The sequence below is a fragment of the Ambystoma mexicanum genome, assembly GCF_040938575.1.
Source record: "Ambystoma mexicanum isolate Mex_15411 chromosome 12 unlocalized genomic scaffold, UKY_AmexF1_1 Mex_chr12_unloc.2, whole genome shotgun sequence".
Lineage (NCBI taxonomy): Eukaryota > Metazoa > Chordata > Amphibia > Caudata > Ambystomatidae > Ambystoma > Ambystoma mexicanum.
The window spans coordinates 8,358,441-8,366,641 of record NW_027182323.1 but is presented as its reverse complement, the minus strand read 5'-3'; the positions used below and the strand labels follow the sequence as shown (position 1 = coordinate 8,366,641).

General features: G+C 44.2%; 2 non-coding genes across 2 annotated transcripts; both read left to right on the top strand.

The window, feature by feature from the left end:
- The first annotated feature begins 1,112 nt into the window (after nt 1-1,112).
- On the top strand, nt 1,113-1,198 carry TRNAY-GUA (transfer RNA tyrosine (anticodon GUA)). The gene is given in 2 exon segments: nt 1,113-1,149; nt 1,163-1,198. It is a non-coding gene; the product is annotated as a tRNA-Tyr (tRNA).
- A 3,619-nt stretch (nt 1,199-4,817) lies between these two features.
- TRNAY-GUA (transfer RNA tyrosine (anticodon GUA)) lies at nt 4,818-4,903 on the top strand. The gene is given in 2 exon segments: nt 4,818-4,854; nt 4,868-4,903. It is a non-coding gene; the product is annotated as a tRNA-Tyr (tRNA).
- The last annotated feature ends 3,298 nt before the right edge of the window (nt 4,904-8,201 follow it).

The window sequence follows — 8,201 nt, the reverse complement described above, 5'->3', positions numbered from 1 at the left end:
CCCAAGCACCTCTGTAGGCCTTCTTGGTTTTGGGAGCCCAGGATTCTCTGATGAATTTCTAAGCCTCTCCCGAAAGTCCTGGTTTTGCCCAAGATCCCCCGAAATCGCCCACGCCACCAGGGTCGCCCCTTCCTTGTCCCAGTACTATCAAAGGTAAAATGTGGGCAAATGAGTGGAGAGGTTCTACAATAGACCATAAAGCCAGAGGAGGATTAGGTTGGTCGAAGACAAGGAGATCACGAGAAACAGCTCTTTGTTCAAACACCTGGTCGAGAGAGAGGACTGTGAATCACCTCCGCCGGAACTAGAACCAGATCTGCAGCACCGGGAGCCTCGGGACAACCTTTGGGTCCCGCCCAGTGGAGGTGCAGCTCGAGGTGGACTGTTGGGTAACCCGCTAGGAGGTAGTGGCACCAGTGAAATGGGCACCAGACCCCAACAAGTAACAAGGAAGCCGCTGGGTCGAAGAGTGCTGATTCAGAGTTTTGAACATTTGTCCAGGGGTGGTGTTACGATCCCCTGTGCTTTTAAGCCCAAGGCCCCCTGTTGGGGGCGTCTTAAGTGTGACATTGGGTTAGTGAGAGGAGGACTGGCGAAAGGAAGCCAGTTCAATGTTAGCAGTTAAAAAGATAGTTGTTGCAATCTCCTCTCCGACTGTGCGTCCTTTTTGTACTACGCAGGTACAATGGTTCAGAATATATTATGAACTCAAATTACGTAAGATTTACATTCAACATTGTATAGCTTTGCAGTGGGCATTTAGTGTTTCAGCAGCTTGCTGGCTGGCGAGTCTGTTAATCGGTGGCTATTAAGCCCCATCTGTATCAACTGTTACTTCATTATGCCATTTTAATAGAAACATAGGAAATACAAGAAATCCGAAGACAGCAGTATACAGCTATATTTGCAGGATGTATCTTAGTCACTTTCACTCTCAATTTTCTCTTAAAATGTTTCCCTTTTTCACTTACCAAATATAGAAAGGGCCAGGGATTTGTTTAGAGGTACATTTTACTGTATATTGCTTTGAGAAATAGATTTATAAAACAGAAGGAACAACATTCTGTGATGAGATACAAAAATATGCTATTCATAGCGTAGAAAGCCAGGAACCTTCGATAGCTCAGTTGGTAGAGCGGAGGACTGTAGTGGAAATTCAGATATCCTTAGGTCGCTGGTTCAAATCCGGCTCGAAGGACATTTTTTTTTTGGTAGCATTTTAAGAATTACCAAATTCTTATACCAACAGAACAGGGTGCTTTACGTGGAGGGAGGGGTGCTGGGGTAGTAGAAGTACCGAGAGAATCAGAAGAGACATGATGTGTTTCCTGTGGACGTGGCAGCCATTTTGTATTATGTGTAGGGAGGTCGCCAGTAACTCGTGCAGAAATACAGCTGGGCTCCTATTGATAAAAAAAACCCTGTTCTCTGGAAATGAAGTACCCCCTATAAATACAAACACGTTATTTTGTATGCTTATTTCATGAAAAACATCGCAGATTAAACAGAAAGAACACGTTCCCAGCGCAGGCAGGCTGCCTGGGGTTTCAAAGGATGAGGCTCGGTCCCGCGTAAAAGAGTTAGCATTCTGCATTTATGTACTGGGAAAAGAGCGACTGAGAAAGAACCAAGCAATCCCAATGTTTGTTGTATTGTAATACATACCTTACAAGCCACGATTCCAGTGTGGGTGAAATGAGCAAAAAAGGAATGGGTTAAACACAGAGAGCTACGTAGCCTGGTTCCACGGATCATGCATTAATCCTTTATTCAGGAAGGCACTATTGTGCTTCGCGGATGTTGCTCGGAGGTGGAGGGCATGACTTGTGGCAATGAGGTCGCGGGTTGAACCCCCAGCATTTCTAAGTGGCTTTGTTTTTTGTAATGTGAAAGTTTTCGTATTTAAAAAATCGCAGAAATACACAGCAGATCATCTATATATCCACCACAGCTTAATATCAAATATGTTATTGCAATTTTTATTAAATGTAGTCAGTGTTTGAAGGTGCATTGTTTTAAACACTTGATGTCAGAATAAGTATGCTTTTCTATCTTGTATTGTTTACAAATGTTAGACCGACAGGTGAATGTTTGGAGAGTAATGGGTGGATTGGGGGTTGGGGGGATAGAGTAATAGTGGAGTCATGGCAGGTAAGTGACAGGCTTGTAAACACTATGAAAACGCAGGACTGAAATACCACTATGTTTTTTGCGGGATGGCTTGAAATCTGCACAAATTACACAATAAATACAGATTTTCAATGCATTCGTAATAGAAAGACATGATTCTATTAAAGTCATGGAGGCGAAAGATTATGCTCAACTCTTTACTTCTCGAGCAGCAACAACTTTAAAAAACACAACCATAAAAAGAAACAGCTAAAACTACAAATCCCATGAATTTTAGCGATATATGAGTTTGTATTTAATTGGTTCTTCTTTTATGTGACTTCTTGTAACCAATCATACACTAAAGTCCAGTATAACATCGTCTGCCTTCCTTCGGCCTCTTTCTTTCGCTGATCCATAACTGCGTCCCAACCAGTTAACGCTGGAAACCTCCACCACGTCTCTTTTACTCCTCATGTACTTGACGTCTTGGGTTCTGTACCTGCCAATTCACAAACAGCACCGATGAAAAACTCCACTATAAACTGGGTGGGCAATCGCAAAAGAACATGTCAGAAATTAAATTCCAAACTTCCTTATAATCAGTAATTCCGATCACAGTCATTCCAGTCTATTTACGCAATTGATAGGGTGGGATAATCCTTTGCCTCAGTATCTTTAATAGAATCATGACTTTCTATTACAAATGTATTGAAAATCAGTATTCTATGTCAAGACGGGTAGGCTCGGATTATGCTTGTTCCAAGCTTACTCACTACCAACGTAGTCACCTGGCCGATTGGTCTAAAATAAAAGTTCTTAAAAGTCGACTTGTTGGACCAAACCCCTGCCTTCAAAATGTCCGCTAGGCATGCCCCCATTCTGAATGCTGTGGATGCCATGGCACCCCTAACCGAATGTGCTCCGAAATGACTTGTACCTATGCCAGCTTGGCTCATGCACCACTTCACCCATCTTGCCAAGGTAGCTGTCCAAACTGCCATAAAGGGTTTCCTTATCACAATTGTGATTCCACTGTGGACCTGAACTGTGTTGAGTTACTTTCATACAGCTTCAAACCACTGACTGGACATAATTCGGGCCCTTCTGGAAATGCTGCATAATCGACTGTCCTGATCCCTGTGTTAGTTCTCTTTGTTATATGAAAGGGAACGCCTGTCGGCGAAAACAATTTCCAGTCCACTTCCTGAGCCCTGATGTCCGAGACCCTTTTGCACGATATTAAGCAGAGCAGGGTAGTCAGATTAGCCCACAGAGCCTTCCTGGACAGACCGCCATTATCCGGCCAGGACTCAAACAATCTCAACACCCCACTAACGTCCCAAAGACGGTGATATCTCAGAGCCGGTGGTATCATACTTTTTATTCCTTTGAGTACTCTACACGCCAGTGGATGTTCGCCCAAGGGGTGACTTTCTACGTTTTCATGCCCTACCGAAATCGCTGAACGATATGTGTAAATAGTCCAGTATACTCTACCCTGAGCTGCCTGATTGACCAGGAATTTCACCACATCGTCTACATCTGTTTGAACAGGATGTATTTCCCTCTCCATGCACCATTTACTCCACTTATCCCAAGCACCTCTGTAGGCCTTCTTGGTTTTGGGAGCCCAGGATTCTCTGATGAATTTCTAAGCCTCTCCCGAAAGTCCTGGTTTTGCCCAAGATCCCCCGAAATCGCCCACGCCACCAGGGTCGCCCCTTCCTTGTCCCAGTACTATCAAAGGTAAAATGTGGGCAAATGAGTGGAGAGGTTCTACAATAGACCATAAAGCCAGAGGAGGATTAGGTTGGTCGAAGACAAGGAGATCACGAGAAACAGCTCTTTGTTCAAACACCTGGTCGAGAGAGAGGACTGTGAATCACCTCCGCCGGAACTAGAACCAGATCTGCAGCACCGGGAGCCTCGGGACAACCTTTGGGTCCCGCCCAGTGGAGGTGCAGCTCGAGGTGGACTGTTGGGTAACCCGCTAGGAGGTAGTGGCACCAGTGAAATGGGCACCAGACCCCAACAAGTAACAAGGAAGCCGCTGGGTCGAAGAATGCTGATTCAGAGTTTTGAACATTTGTCCAGGGGTGGTGTTACGATCCCCTGTGCTTTTAAGCCCAAGGCCCCCTGTTGGGGGCGTGTTAAGTGTGACATTGGGTTAGTGAGAGGAGGACTGGCGAAAGGAAGCCAGTTCAATGTTAGCAGTTAAAAAGATAGTTGTTGCAATCTCCTCTCCGACTGTGCGTCCTTTTTGTACTACGCAGGTACAATGGTTCAGAATATATTATGAACTCAAATTACGTAAGATTTACATTCAACATTGTATAGCTTTGCAGTGGGCATTTAGTGTTTCAGCAGCTTGCTGGCTGGCGAGTCTGTTAATCGGCGGCTATTAAGCCCCATCTGTATCAACTGTTACTTCATTATGCCATTTTAATAGAAACATAGGAAATACAAGAAATCCGAAGACAGCAGTATGCAGCTATATTTGCAGGATGTATCTTAGTCACTTTCACTCTCAATTTTCTCTTAAAATGTTTCCCTTTTTCACTTACCAAATATAGAAAGGGCCAGGGATTTGTTTAGAGGTACATTTTACTGTATATTGCTTTGAGAAATAGATTTATAAAACAGAAGGAACAACATTCTGTGATGAGATACAAAAATATGCTATTCATAGCATACAAAGCCAGGATCCTTCGATAGCTCAGTTGGTAGAGCGGAGGACTGTAGTGGAAATTCAGATATCCTTAGGTCGCTGGTTCAAATCCGGCTCGAAGGACATTTTTTTTTTGGTAGCATTTTAAGAATTACCAAATTCTTATACCAACAGAACAGGGTGCTTTACGTGGAGGGAGGGGTGCTGGGGTAGTAGAAGTACCGAGAGAATCAGAAGAGACATGATGTGTTTCCTGTGGACGTGGCAGCCATTTTGTATTATGTGTAGGGAGGTCGCCAGTAACTCGTGCAGAAATACAGCTGGGCTCCTATTGATAAAAAAAACCCTGTTCTCTGGAAATGAAGTACCCCCTATAAATACAAACACGTTATTTTGTATGCTTATTTCATGAAAAACATTGCAGATTAAACAGAAAGAACACTTTCCCAGCGCAGGCAGGCTGCCTGGGGTTTCAAAGGATGAGGCTCGGTCCCGCGTAAAAGAGTTAGCATTCTGCATTTATGTACTGGGAAAAGAGCGACTGAGAAAGAACCAAGCAATCCCAATGTTTGTTGTATTGTAATACATACCTGTCAAGCCACGATTCCAGTGTGGGTGAAATGAGCAAAAAAGGAATGGGTTAAACACAGAGAGCTACGTAGCCTGGTTCCACGGATCATGCATTAATCCTTTATTCAGGAAGGCACTATTGTGCTTCGCGGATGTTGCTCAGAGGTGGAGGGCATGACTTGTGGCAATGAGGTCGCGGGTTGAACCCCCCGCATTTCTAAGTGGCTTTTTTTTTGTAATGTGAAAGTTTTCGTATTTAAAAAATCGCAGAAATACACAGCAGATCATCTATATATCCACCACAGCTTAATATCAAATATGTTATTGCAATTTTTATTAAATGTAGTCATTGTTTGAAGGTGCATTGTTTTAAACACTTGATGTCAGAATAAGTATGCTTTTCTATCTTGTATTGTTTACAAACGTTAGACCGACAGGTGAGTTTGGAGAGTAATGGGTGGATTGGGGGTTGGGGGGATAGAGTAATAGTGGAGTCATGGCAGGTAAGTGACAGGCTTGTAAACACTATGAAAACGCAGGACTGAAATACCACTATGTTTTTTGCGGGATGGCTTGAAATCTGCACAAATTACACAATAAATACAGATTTTCAATGCATTCGTAATAGAAAGACATGATTCTATTAAAGTCATGGAGGCGAAAGATTATGCTCAACTCTTTACTTCTCGAGCAGCCAACAACTTTAAAAAACACAACTATAAAAAGAAACAGCTAAAACTACAAATCCCATGAATTTTAGCGATATATGAGTTTGTATTTAATTGGTTCTTCTTTTATGTGACTTCTTGTAACCAATCATACACTAAAGTCCAGTATAACATCGTCTGCCTTCCTTCGGCCTCTTTCTTTCGCTGATCCATAACTGCGTCCCAACCAGTTAACGCTGGAAACCTCCACCACGTCTCTTTTACTCCTCATGTACTTGACGTCTTGGGTTCTGTACCTGCCAATTCACAAACAGCACCAATGAAAAACTCCACTATGAACTGGGTGGGCAATCGCAAAAGAACATGTCAGAAATTAAATTCCAAACTTCCTTATAATCAGTAATTCCGATCACAGTCATTCCAGTCTATTTACGCAATTGATAGGGTGGGATAATCCTTTGCCTCAGTATCTTTAATAGAATCATGACTTTCTATTACAAATGTATTGAAAATCAGTATTCTATGTCAAGACGGGTAGGCTCGGATTATGCTTGTTCCAAGCTTACTCACTACCAACGTAGTCACCTGGCCGATTGGTCTAAAATAAAAGTTCTTAAAAGTCGACTTGTTGGACCAAACCCCTGCCTTCAAAATGTCCGCTAGGCATGCCCCCATTCTGAATGCTGTGGGTGCCATGGCACCCCTAACCGAATGTGCTCCGAAATGACTTGTACCTACGCCAGCTTGGCTCATGCACCACTTCACCCATCTTGCCAAGGTAGCTGTCCAAACTGCCATAAAGGGTTTCCTTATCACAATTGTGATTCCACTGTGGACCTGAACTGTGTTGAGTTACTTTCATACAGCTTCAAACCACTGACTGGACATAATTTGGGCCCTTCTGGAAATGCTGCATAATCGACTGTCCTGATCCCTGTGTTAGTTCTCTTTGTTATATGAAAGGGAACGCCTGTCGGCGAAAACAATTTCCAGTCCACTTCCTGAGCCCTGATGTCCGAGACCCTTTTGCACGATATTAAGCAGAGCAGGGTAGTCAGATTAGCCCACAGAGCCTTCCTGGACAGACCGCCATTATCCGGCCAGGACTCAAACAATCTCAACACCCCACTAACGTCCCAAAGACGGTGATATCTCAGAGCCGGTGGTATCATACTTTTTATTCCTTTGAGTACTCTACACGCCAGTGGATGTTCGCCCAAGGGGTGACTTTCTACGTTTTCATGCCCTACCGAAATCGCTGAACGATATGTGTAAATAGTCCAGTATACTCTACCCTGAGCTGCCTGATTGACCAGGAATTTCACCACATCGACTACATCTGTTTGAACAGGATGTATTTCCCTCTCCATGCACCATTTACTCCACTTATCCCAAGCACCTCTGTAGGCCTTCTTGGTTTTGGGAGCCCAGGATTCTCTGATGAATTTCTAAGCCTCTCCCGAAAGTCCTGGTTTTGCCCAAGATCCCCCGAAATCGCCCACGCCACCAGGGTCGCCCCTTCCTTGTCCCAGTACTATCAAAGGTAAAATGTGGGCAAATGAGTGGAGAGGTTCTACAATAGACCATAAAGCCAGAGGAGGATTAGGTTGGTCGAAGACAAGGAGATCACGAGAAACAGCTCTTTGTTCAAACACCTGGTCGAGAGAGAGGACTGTGAATCACCTCCGCCGGAACTAGAACCAGATCTGCAGCACCGGGAGCCTCGGGACAACCTTTGGGTCCCGCCCAGTGGAGGTGCAGCTCGAGGTGGATTGTTGGGTAACCCGCTAGGAGGTAGTGGCACCAGTGAAATGGGCACCAGACCCCAACAAGTAACAAGGAAGCCGCTGGGTCGAAGAGTGCTGATTCAGAGTTTTGAACATTTGTCCAGGGGTGGTGTTACGATCCCCTGTGCTTTTAAGCCCAAGGCCCCCTGTTGGGGGCGTGTTAAGTGTGACATTGGGTTAGTGAGAGGAGGACTGGCGAAAGGAAGCCAGTTCAATGTTAGCAGTTAAAAAGATAGTTGTTGCAATCTCCTCTCCGACTGTGCGTCCTTTTTGTACTACGCAGGTACAATGGTTCAGAATATATTATGAACTCAAATTACGTAAGATTTACATTCAACATTGTATAGCTTTGCAGTGGGCATTTAGTGTTTCAGCAGCTTGCTGGCTGGCGAGTCT